General features: G+C 37.8%; 1 long non-coding RNA gene and 1 pseudogene across 2 annotated transcripts; one reads left to right on the top strand and one right to left on the bottom strand.

The window, feature by feature from the left end:
• The first annotated feature begins 1,812 nt into the window (after positions 1-1,812).
• On the top strand, positions 1,813-3,286 carry LOC149109920 (uncharacterized). The gene is made up of 3 exons (XR_016208501.1): positions 1,813-2,048; positions 2,143-2,213; positions 2,491-3,286. It is a non-coding gene; the product is annotated as an uncharacterized LOC149109920 (long non-coding RNA).
• Positions 3,287-5,095: 1,809 nt separating this feature from the next.
• On the bottom strand, positions 5,096-10,561 carry LOC149109919 (TM2 domain-containing protein 3-like; annotated as a pseudogene). Its single transcript, XR_016208500.1, has 5 exons — positions 10,146-10,561; positions 8,527-8,619; positions 7,686-7,752; positions 6,808-6,881; positions 5,096-6,249 (listed from the first exon to the last, which is right to left on the bottom strand). The product of XR_016208500.1 is annotated as a TM2 domain-containing protein 3-like (transcript).
• Between the last annotated feature and the right edge of the window lie 98 nt (positions 10,562-10,659).

The following is a 10,659-nucleotide window of genomic DNA, read 5'->3' as shown; positions in this document are numbered from 1 at the left end:
AGAATGTTTCTGCCAGCTAATCCGCGTATTTCGCCCTGCAATTTAGTAACAGACAGGACCATGACAAGACAACAAGAAAATAAAAAGACCATCGTGGATTTTTGCGCTATTCTTTCATGTAGCAATAAATGTATACAAAATACTGCACTGCAAAAAAGAAAAAAGTCAGTTTCATGTCAAAATGGGACGATAAGTCAATTTGTTTCCATGGAAGAAGACTTCAAGAAGACTGCAAGCAGTCTTTTCGTAAAATCCTTTACAGGAGCAAAGGGTAATTATTAATTGAAATCAGTCAACCAAAGTGTCAGGGCCCCTGTGATAGCAGTCTAGTACTTCAAGGGCTACTCTGTTTAGAATATTTAAATAACAGATATTTTTGACCGTACAAGTAAGTATTACATGTAACTATTTATAGGTAAGAAATCTAAGATAATTCATTCAACACACAGTAAAATCACGAATTAGATCTTCATTGTTCTACGAAACTGTGAACAAGAGAAAGCGCCCAGTTTTTAACAGAAGCCCTCAATAAAAAAATTGACCTCGATATCTAGAGAATAGATCAGAAGTTTATCAGTTTTTTTGGCTATGAAGTGTCAGACAGAGCCACGAGTTCTTATGATTCACGGAACTAAAAGGAGATAACTTAAGAGTAAGTTGACTGAAAACTTCCATGATCAGTAATTAAAGATCACGTAGATGATTACAGGACTTCATAAACGTTTTTCTTAAAACTCAAAGATCGTCGAGAGTAACTAGACGCAAGTAAAATATTCAAGTGTACACAAATGGGCGCTAAGACCCAGGTCAAACGTCGAAATTCACATGAGACGAACCAAATTATTTTGAGTCAATCCCGCAAACGGGTAAAGACCGTTGGGTCAAATATCTGAAGCACACGGATAGATTGTGTAGGTCGATCTAAATTCAGTCGGACGAACTCAGTTGAGTCAAATGCCGAACTTATCATGAACGTAATTCGCTCAGTTCAGACGGTTCGTCTAATGTGAAGTTTGAAGTTTCCTGTGCCTATATTTTTAGGACAATCAGACAGTCGATCCAGGGCGCTAAAATTCAACTTTTAGACGAGAAATTTGGTACAAAAGTCTTACATGTCTTTTTGTTTGATTCGAAGGGTGAAAAAGCTTTTACATGCGTCGTTTAAGGTTTTTCGATGGAATGTTTTCCTAGACCATACCAAACAGATGAATGAGTCATAAATCAAAACGACACCAACAAAATATTCATAGCTTCAAAACATAACATCAGGACACATTATGATATTATTTGAAGCAATACAATTAGTATGTAATATTTAGACTGATTGTTAACAATATGTAAATAGTGAAAAACAATAAAAAATCTGAAATCTGAATTTACCATTAGTATGCAAAATGTTTGACTTGAAATGCTCGAAATTAAACATGCATTTTTTCTTGTATATTCAACTTTACATTTTTGGCATTCTTGTACATTCCACTTTACATTATAGACAATGGTATGAGCTTTTTTATATCTCATCTAGTTAGTACAAAATTTAGTTTTACCGACTTTTAATTTTTCTTGTTTATTGTTTCCATGGAAATATTGATTGCCTTATGAAATACATGATACCAAAATTCAATCAAATTTCCAATCACTGGTGTAATTTTCACATCGATCTGATGAAAGAAGAATTGTTAAAAACTGATTGAAAATGCTTGTATGCCTACTTGAGAACGTTTAGCTGTCAGTGTAAATGACATGGCTGTCACATTTGCAAGAAGGTGATTGGCTAACAGAGCTTTAATTAACAATGTGCACTTTCCATAACCAGCCCGGGGGCATGATGTAGTATTTTAATTTATTCAGCTTTCTACGGCTTTGTGAGATTTAGCATTTGATAATTCATTCGTAAAATTCGCGTCTAATTTCTTGTAAAAACGACATGGAGTCAGCAACGGATGAGAAAAGTCTCGAGAAACGTCTCAAAGTAGCCGCTTTAGCTTGGGCTTGTACCCTCACACCACCAACGGGCTTGGCGCCTCCAGAACCACCGTTAGTTGATGGTTCGTTTCGCTATTATTTACGCGATCTCGAAATATTTGCGCGGCTGCTTAATGCTAAACCCCACAATGCTAACAGTATGCCTCCTCTTCTTAGAAGAGGGCGCGATAAGACGAAGGTAAGAAGGAAGGGTCAACAATGTGAATGAAAAGGAATTCAAATGACAGGTACGTCAGCCGCTGGCTCCGTCTTACGTTGCAGCACTTGTTGAGGTCTGGAAATTGAGGAGAGAGCTATCTAATGTTATTCAATATCTCGAAGAACGTCTCGTAAGAAGGGACTACAATTTTGTTGTACAGCTGAATATTTGCTTTTTTAATCAGTATTATTGTTATTGAAGAATCAAGTGGTCTGTTTGCCTTATCAGCCAAATCCAGGGATCAGATCGGACAGTGCAATCTTGCAGTTCAGTATTAGAAACTAATATATTCCCTTTATTTTCAGGGTAAACTCAAAATGAACACAATTTTCTTGGAGCAAATAACATGAACGTCGAACAGAGCAGTCCTTGATGTAGTCCATTAATGGATTTATGGTTGATAGGATAACAGGCTTCCCTGTGAAAACTGCGAGATTTTTTGGTTTAGTGCATGATCAGAAGAGATAACAGAAAAGTTAGAAATTGATACGTAGACTTTATTTACTAAAAAGCCGTCATATTAAAATGCCAATGGCCACACGTCATCTAGATTTGTTCAAGATAAGTGCTTTGTTTGAAAAGGTCTTGTCCAAACACGTCTCATAACTGTTATCTCACATTAATATTTACATTTCCTTGACAGAGCTCAGGGTTGAAATCTGCCGTTTTTATTTTACTTGTGAGCATAAATGTAAGCGTGTATCTTCTCTTCAACCTTATTACAAATAGCATCAAACTATGCGGCTGATAGTTTTCCGTCATGTAAGGTAATAGTGTCACCGTTGTCATTGCCATTGTCGATTATTTAATTAAGAGTGTTAAGAGTATCCTATCGGCATCTCTATTAACAGTTTTTTTTTTTCATTAATTTTACTCCCAACTTTAAAAGAGATTACTGTACTGCTTTGTAAGTATTTTACAACGTAATCAGGGTTTAGGATGTTAATGCATAGCCCATGATAGGGCAGTTATAGAAAGGCATTCCTTCCTTACCTTGTTAAAGATGAAAAATGCCAACGTAATTGTCGACAGGGTGATTGAGCGTACAATCTATTATAAATAATGTTAATAGCATTACGAATTTCATCCATAACTGTCAAACGTCGTATACGTATCTGTTTTCATTCTATGGTATCATGTCCTTGTTGAGTCGTCTTGCTTTGGTCTCAGGCCCCGTCAACACCATGCAAGAGAAATTTGAAAACACGGCTTTATTACCTCGTGTACGGTTAAGCTAACCTTCCACGCTAAGCCATCACGAAAACGTAGTTTTTCGAAAGTGCTCTACAAACCGGAGGAATTTGAAAAATAGCGGAGTGTACGTTTTAGGGTAAACGGAAAATATTTTAGAAAACGGATCTTTCCTAATACGATGACGTCACGATAATTATGTGAAACACTCGACAAATCACTCACCTTCTTAAAGGGGCGGAGCCGACGGGGAAAGGTCTTGGGGTGCCCATGAAACAACATACAACGGGTGGCGAAAACGATGACAATCTGGTGAGTACCCTTACTTTGCACCTCACCCCCCCCCCCCTTGAAAAATCCTGGCTACTCCCCTTGCTTTAATTCTACTGCAGGTTTCACGTAAAGATAAGAGAAAAGTAAAAAAGAAAATCGGGTTGGGTGTGCGCGAAAAAAATTACGCGTTATTTTTTTCGCGTTGGCTTCGCTTTCGCCTCTGTACATGATGTTCGGCTAAAATACGCAAAAAATTACGCCTGTTCTGCAGGCTAAAGTATATGACACTAATCATCTTGCGTTCTCTTTCACATTGTGCTTCAGTTAAACCCTGTCTTGAAAACGTAATATCCTGACGCCGCCTTCGTTTGCTGACATAACAATAGAAATGCGGTTTTCATGCTATTTCCCGCCAGAAAAACGCTGCCTGCCCAATTTTCCGCCAAGAAAAGATGGTATTGATACGGGTTCGTACGGTGATGTCGTAAACAAATTTTCTCGGCTTGATAATTGAACCAAAAATTCTCAGTAATCTAAGAATGTACGCAACAATGTCGGTGGAAAAATAGGTATATTCATATTAATTGGGGCACGACATATATGTTATAAGGAGGCCGTTCCGGGGAATGCTCTTACGGAGTCGAAACACCGCTGTCACTGTTTTACATCTGCAGATCCATCAGAATAGACCACACATCACCATGAGTGACATTGAAGTGTTCTTATGTTATTCATTTCGACAATCGGTAACCTTCCCTGGGGAAGGGGGGTACTATACGGGGAGGCTCCGCCGGAAAGGGGTACCTTTTCCAGGCTTCAGATATATAAAAGGGTAGGGATTTTACAAGTTAGTGATAGTAATTGGACCGAGTAGAGTACAATTCAGGGAGCAGTCGCGCGAGTAGTTTCAAAATCGGACGGACGCGAAGCGCGAGGCCGATTTGAAATTACGAGCACGATTATTCCCTGAATTGCACTCCACTCGGTCCAATCACTAATAAATCGTATCTATAACAAATTTCGGAATTAAAAATGTCTTTTGAGAACTTCTTTTGAGTGAAAACGTCTTAACGCTTTTCAAAAATTTTGAAGCTGTAGGAAACGGTGCGAAGGAAGCCATTAAAGCGCGCGTAACTGACGTGCGAATCATGTGGGTATCCAATTCAAATTGGATACCTGTAATTGGACACCTACGTGATCGCGCGCCGATTACGTAACAAATAGGCGCGCGGAGAGCATAACACGATCGAGAAGTTTGTTATAGATACGATTAAGGTATATAACAGGGTAGGGAGATTTATTTTCCTCTTTTTATTTTGTTTAGTTTCTCCTATGTATATTGTGTTTGTTAATTAATACAAAAAAAAAATAGGTATTTAAAGGGGAAATGAAACAATGCACACATAGTCTTCATATGTAAACACATAATTTGTTACAACATAGAAATATGACAAGGAAGCAAATTTTATTGTCTGATATTTTTAAGTATGAGTTCATGTTAGTTTGTAGTATACCCGAGCTAAATTAGTTTTTTGTTATGGCTCGTCCGACCGAATGCCTCAACTTGGTATTCGTTTAAACTGAAGCCATCAAGTTGTCGAAAGTTTAAATTACAGTAAGTATGCAATGCTTTTAAATAACTATTTCAAGAATTCTAAATTGATGTTAGTTATTTCCAATGTACAACATTCTTTTGCCCTCCAACATAACTGTCAATTGACAACTGAATATTGATTCAATAGAGAGTCTCCATTAATAAATTATATTTCCAATCCGTCTATACATTATCAATAGCAGTACTTGGCTAGACTATAGAGCATCTGACTGGGCAGTAACATATATGTCACAGTTCTTACATGTAAAACTATTTAGAATGTTTCATAACACATGATTAATTATTTTGTCTTGTTCTGTGATCCAAAACAAAGACAGTCCACTTCTGTTTTATTTTCTCAAAGTAACTACCACTACTCCAAATTCAAAGGACATAGTTATTCAAATACAAAATAATCTAACTTTTAATTCTTTCTCTTGACTTCAGCCAAATCTTGAGCCATGCATTAAGGTTCTACTTTTTGTTCCTGTGGATAAAATCCACGTGTCTGACCATTCATTTTATTGAGTTTTTTCCACGTTGTTTGGGAAAATGGTTTCTTCCACTCCAGCAGTGCAAAGTGGTAGTCGCACAGGACTAAAGGTCATCTTCAAAATCTGCAGCATGTAGTAGTGCAGATAAGGACCGGGCCCTAGGAAAGAAAGTTGCCAAAGACCAAGTTCTTCTGGCATTCAGTGGTAATAGTCTTGAATATTTCAAGTGAGCTCAGGCCCAACAGGTCCTGAGATGGCATGGTCCAACTTTTTCAGGGTGTGGTCAAAACTGACCCCAAGGAGCTGGAATTTCCAAGACCCATTCTGTAATGTAGCAGAACCTAGAATATGTAAAGGGAGCCATCCTCTGGTCCAACATATCCAATGATAATAAGAATGAGGTCCACAAGGGTCCACACTCCCAGGCCCCCAAAGCTGAACAGCTTTCCAAGACCCTCTCTCCAGTGTCCTAAATAGAAGCGGTCCACACCAAAACCACCAAGAGTCAAGCTGCAGACAGAAAGAGAAAATGGTTCTTTTCACAAGAAAACAAGAAGGCTCTGGCTACAAATTTAGATAATTATCATCACAAGTTCATTAATTGTAATCAATTTTAATTACACTTAGATTATGTATCCCTTATGAGTGGTGCCAAAAAAGATGCTCCTTGACTATGTACAGTGTAATACCCTCAGACATATTTATAAAAATTCATCTTTCAGAGATGTTAGCCTTAAAACAACCAATTTTCAAGAGTGACCATGCGGGACCATTCAAGACAGTACCCAGTCCAATACTGAGAGAATATTAGACCAGCAGTGGAGCAATCTGATTGGTTGATTTTAGTTATTGGCCCTGTGAACTAACTTATTCATGTAATAAAATACCATACTGCAAGACTGTCACAAAGTTTTGAAGGTAGGTGGCTTTACTGTTGGAGTACAGTAGCTGGTTGATTTTGCAATCTCTTTCTAAAGAATCAGATGAGATGGAAGAGATGGGAATTTTCCGCAGCAGCCAGCTACGTTTATCAACACTGATATAGTTACAGAATATGTCTTTGGTTATCTTAGTAATACAGCAGTAGACCATCTGTAACCTGAAGTCCAATTGCATGACAACAATTCTGGAAATGTACGGTTACCTTGGAAACAAAGCATACAATAAAGAACAGGTAGTTCTGCATTTTCAGTGGCATAGGAAATACTGGTACATTAACACAATTACTAAGACCTCGCTGCTGCTATTTTAACTCTTCAACGGTGATGAGGAACTAGGATAAAGTAGTCAGATTAAGAATCTTGAGGATGATTACAGGCTGAATTCTGAATCAAGCATTCTGGATTTCCAAGCCCTGGCTGGGGTCACTCCATTGTGTTCTTGGGTGAGACACTTTCTAGATCACAGCGCCTCTTTCCACCCAGGTGTTTAAATGAGTACCAGCAAATAAATACCGGGGGCGGGGGAGGTAACCCTGCAATGGACTGGCATCCAATCCATATTACATTATGCCGCAGAACAAACTGAAATAAGGTCCAGCTGTATGAACAGGGTCATGCAAGTGTTACTTTAGCCAATTCATAACTGTGATACATATAATTACCACATATCAAGCATTGTTTTATAATAAAAATGGAATGTCATAGTCAGTAGCACATCATCAAATATATATAGAAAATAATACAATGTAACTCATTGTTATTTAGAGAAGTTCTAGAGTGGTTTTCAATTGAGCATCATGAACCAAATCCAAAGTCATAACTTACTAAATAAGCCAATCACAATGGAAATAGGCAATTGAAAGACTCAATACTTGAACAAATTATGAAACAAATATGTGCCTGATGAAAATATGTGAGAACAAGTCATGACTGGTGTTGATAAACAATTATAATAGTTCCTTTAGCCTGAGAGTCAATAAAAGACATCTTTTTTTATGTAAACTTACCAAGACAGAGTACATTGTCTTTTACAGTGCAGTTTGCTTGATATCTCTCCTGGGGACTGGACACTACCTATTCCAAACAAAACAAACAAAAAAAGTGGCATGAATTCCCATCTTGAATTCAATGGATCCCATATAACTTTTGATGTCTTGACTTTTTCAAAGCTACATTTAAAGCAGCCCTAACTGTAACTCTAAACACCACTAGTCTGTTATTCTGTAGAGTGACTTGCTGTGCCTGATAGATTCTGTCACTTGAGACCTAGGGCTGATTAATTCAGCCTTTATTATATGGCTGTGTCTCACAAGGACTGGGACCTACCAAATTCATGAATTTGATTGGCTGAAATCAATAGTGATGGTGGTGTAGATTCTCCCATCTAGACAGGCACCTAGACCAATTACATTTTGCCGTAAAAAAGTTGCAAACTAAAATACAAAAAGATTGACTTTTTTTTTTCTTCTAAAAATATCAGTTATGGAAGTGCCAAAAAGCCTGATGAGAAAAGAACGTAAAGAGGGCAAGCAAACTTTGGCAGATTTAAGTTCAGCTCATTGCTGTTCACAAGCAAAATATCATTTAGTACAAACCAGTTACATTAAACAAACTAAATTTCTCTTGTTTGCCACATAATCAACATCTTATTAACCGACCTTAGTATGTCTGTATGGGAGAATCTTGACCTTGGTTGTGTGCACAGACCTCACTGCATTCGGTCTCCCATATGGACCTCCTGTTTGCTTAATACAAACTAAGAATGGTCCCCATACTAATTGTAAATTCAATGTAAACCACCTCTGTCACTGTAAAGTCTGTTAATTGAAATAATGACCAGATATTTACCTTACATCATGACTGCTTCTTGCAAATGTAGTCATCAGGATTCATTTGATAACAGTATCTACAGTTTAGTGTCCTCTTAAAACTCTGAGAACCCTGTACAGAAACAACAGTAATTTTATTATTGTTGTTGGGTGTAAATTTGTTTTAGTTTGTTGTTGATGAAGTTTGATTTTTAACCTCGTTTTTTTTTTTCTCCTACCATAAGATAAATTGAAATCAAGATGGCTGGATACTGGCCAAGTTCTTTCCTGAAGTGCTAATGGCCAAGATGGAGTCAAGGTCCATAAACACGTACAAAGATAAGAACGAGGCCAATATCTTGGTCAACAAAGAATTTATTACATTACTCAAAGACTTAGCCATATAATAAACTGGAAAACTGATAAAAGCTTACTCACAATCCAATACAGTAATGGTACTATTTGATACAAATTATTGACCATGGAAATCAGATGTCTCGGGCTCTTTTTGTTATTTTCCCAACTTACAAAACTTCTGGGAGAATTGTCAAGAATATTTAGTCAGAATAAAATTTGACTGTTTTTGCTTTATAGCGGAGCCCCATACTCATATACGGCCCAGATGCACTGGGCAAATTTTTGTTTATTTTGCGAAAAAATCTGTCATCAATTCCCTGAGACAAGTGCATCCGGTGATTTTTAGATCGACCAAATTTTGTCAAGGCTTACGAAACTTCAAAGACGCCGTCGTCCTGCCTCGGAGCAGGACAAATTTTTGTCAGGCGTGAAATCTGACAGATTTGTCAATTTACACGCCATGATTTGAAGGATAATGTCAATCAAGAAAATTTGATCTCTATTTTTAGTCGGAGTAGTTCAGTCCGAAGCCCGCCAAAATTAAATTTATATTTGTGCGGCAATCAACGATAAACATGGAAGATTCGTACCCACGAGTTGATTTTCTCATGGTTATCATGGCTAGCAGTATTGCTCGTGGGTGTGTACGCACGATGACGACGACAACGACGACGACAACGGCGGAGTTGCCCAACATGGCGGCCATATTCCAAATAATAGGTTGACAGAGACATGCAGCCTTGGTTTACCGTGTACTTCCTTGATATTGGACATCCATGTTATGATCAATTGACACCGTTCAAAACAAGGTATCTGCTGACCAGTATCACGTGACCATATCGCGGGCTCAGGCTTACAGCTCCTCGAGGTCACAAGTTTTCTTGAAGCTGACCGTTGATCAAGTGCTGGTTATTGAAACAGGGCAGGATTGCTCGGAAGCCGGTTTACGCTAACCCAGGATTAAAAGTTAATCGAGTTATAACTTTTTCTTCTATACAAATGTTTTTTGCTGTTTTGTTTTGTGTATATGGTAATTATTAAACCTCAAAACAGAAGGCCAAACAATATACAGAAACCTCACATGACCGCAAAGTTACAAAACTCAAATCAAAATTCTACCTTTTTATGGGTTAGCTTAATCGGGCTTTGAACAACCCGGCCCAGGAGCTACGCTTTTAGGTTGGCCTAAATCTATATATTAAATTTGTACGTGAACATACATGTACATAGTTAAGCTCAAACTTAATTAAGTTACAACATTAAAAATACAAGCTTAAGCTTAATAGAGTAACGCTTACTTACCGTGCATTTAATTGAGCTAATTGCTTTACATTGTACTTCAACGTATTTCCCGTAAATACATGAGTAATTAAATTCACACTGAATACAAGAAGCCCCAAGATCACGGCATCGAACACCGTCTGGGCATTGTAAATCTGACCAATCAATATCTCCTGAAGAATTATTTTTGATAGCTGTTGTCTTGGTGGGTGAAACAGACGACAAACTTTCCGCAGACTGCGAACTCGTAACTGTCACTTGGATAGCTGGGGTAGCTTCACTGTTTCCCTGTGCTGCAATGTTATATTGAAGAGCAAATTTCAGTAGAAAAGCGACTAGGACGTGATGAGTCACCCCGACAAAGTCCGCCATGTTGTGAAGAGAGAAAGGAAAACGAAAAACACTGGGCACCAGCGACTTTTCGATCTCAAGGTACCCACGTGACTATTAAATCATTTCCAAGATGGTGGGTGAACCTGCGTTGAGTTTTATCTTTTGATTTAAGTAAAAGATTAAATTGAACTTGATTTTGAAA

This window comes from Orbicella faveolata, unplaced genomic scaffold (genome assembly GCF_042242905.1).
Source record: "Orbicella faveolata isolate gen_17 unplaced genomic scaffold, um_ofav_v1 contig_25, whole genome shotgun sequence".
NCBI classification, from domain to species: domain Eukaryota; kingdom Metazoa; phylum Cnidaria; class Anthozoa; order Scleractinia; family Merulinidae; genus Orbicella; species Orbicella faveolata.
This window is presented reverse-complemented; position numbering and strand designations above follow the sequence as displayed.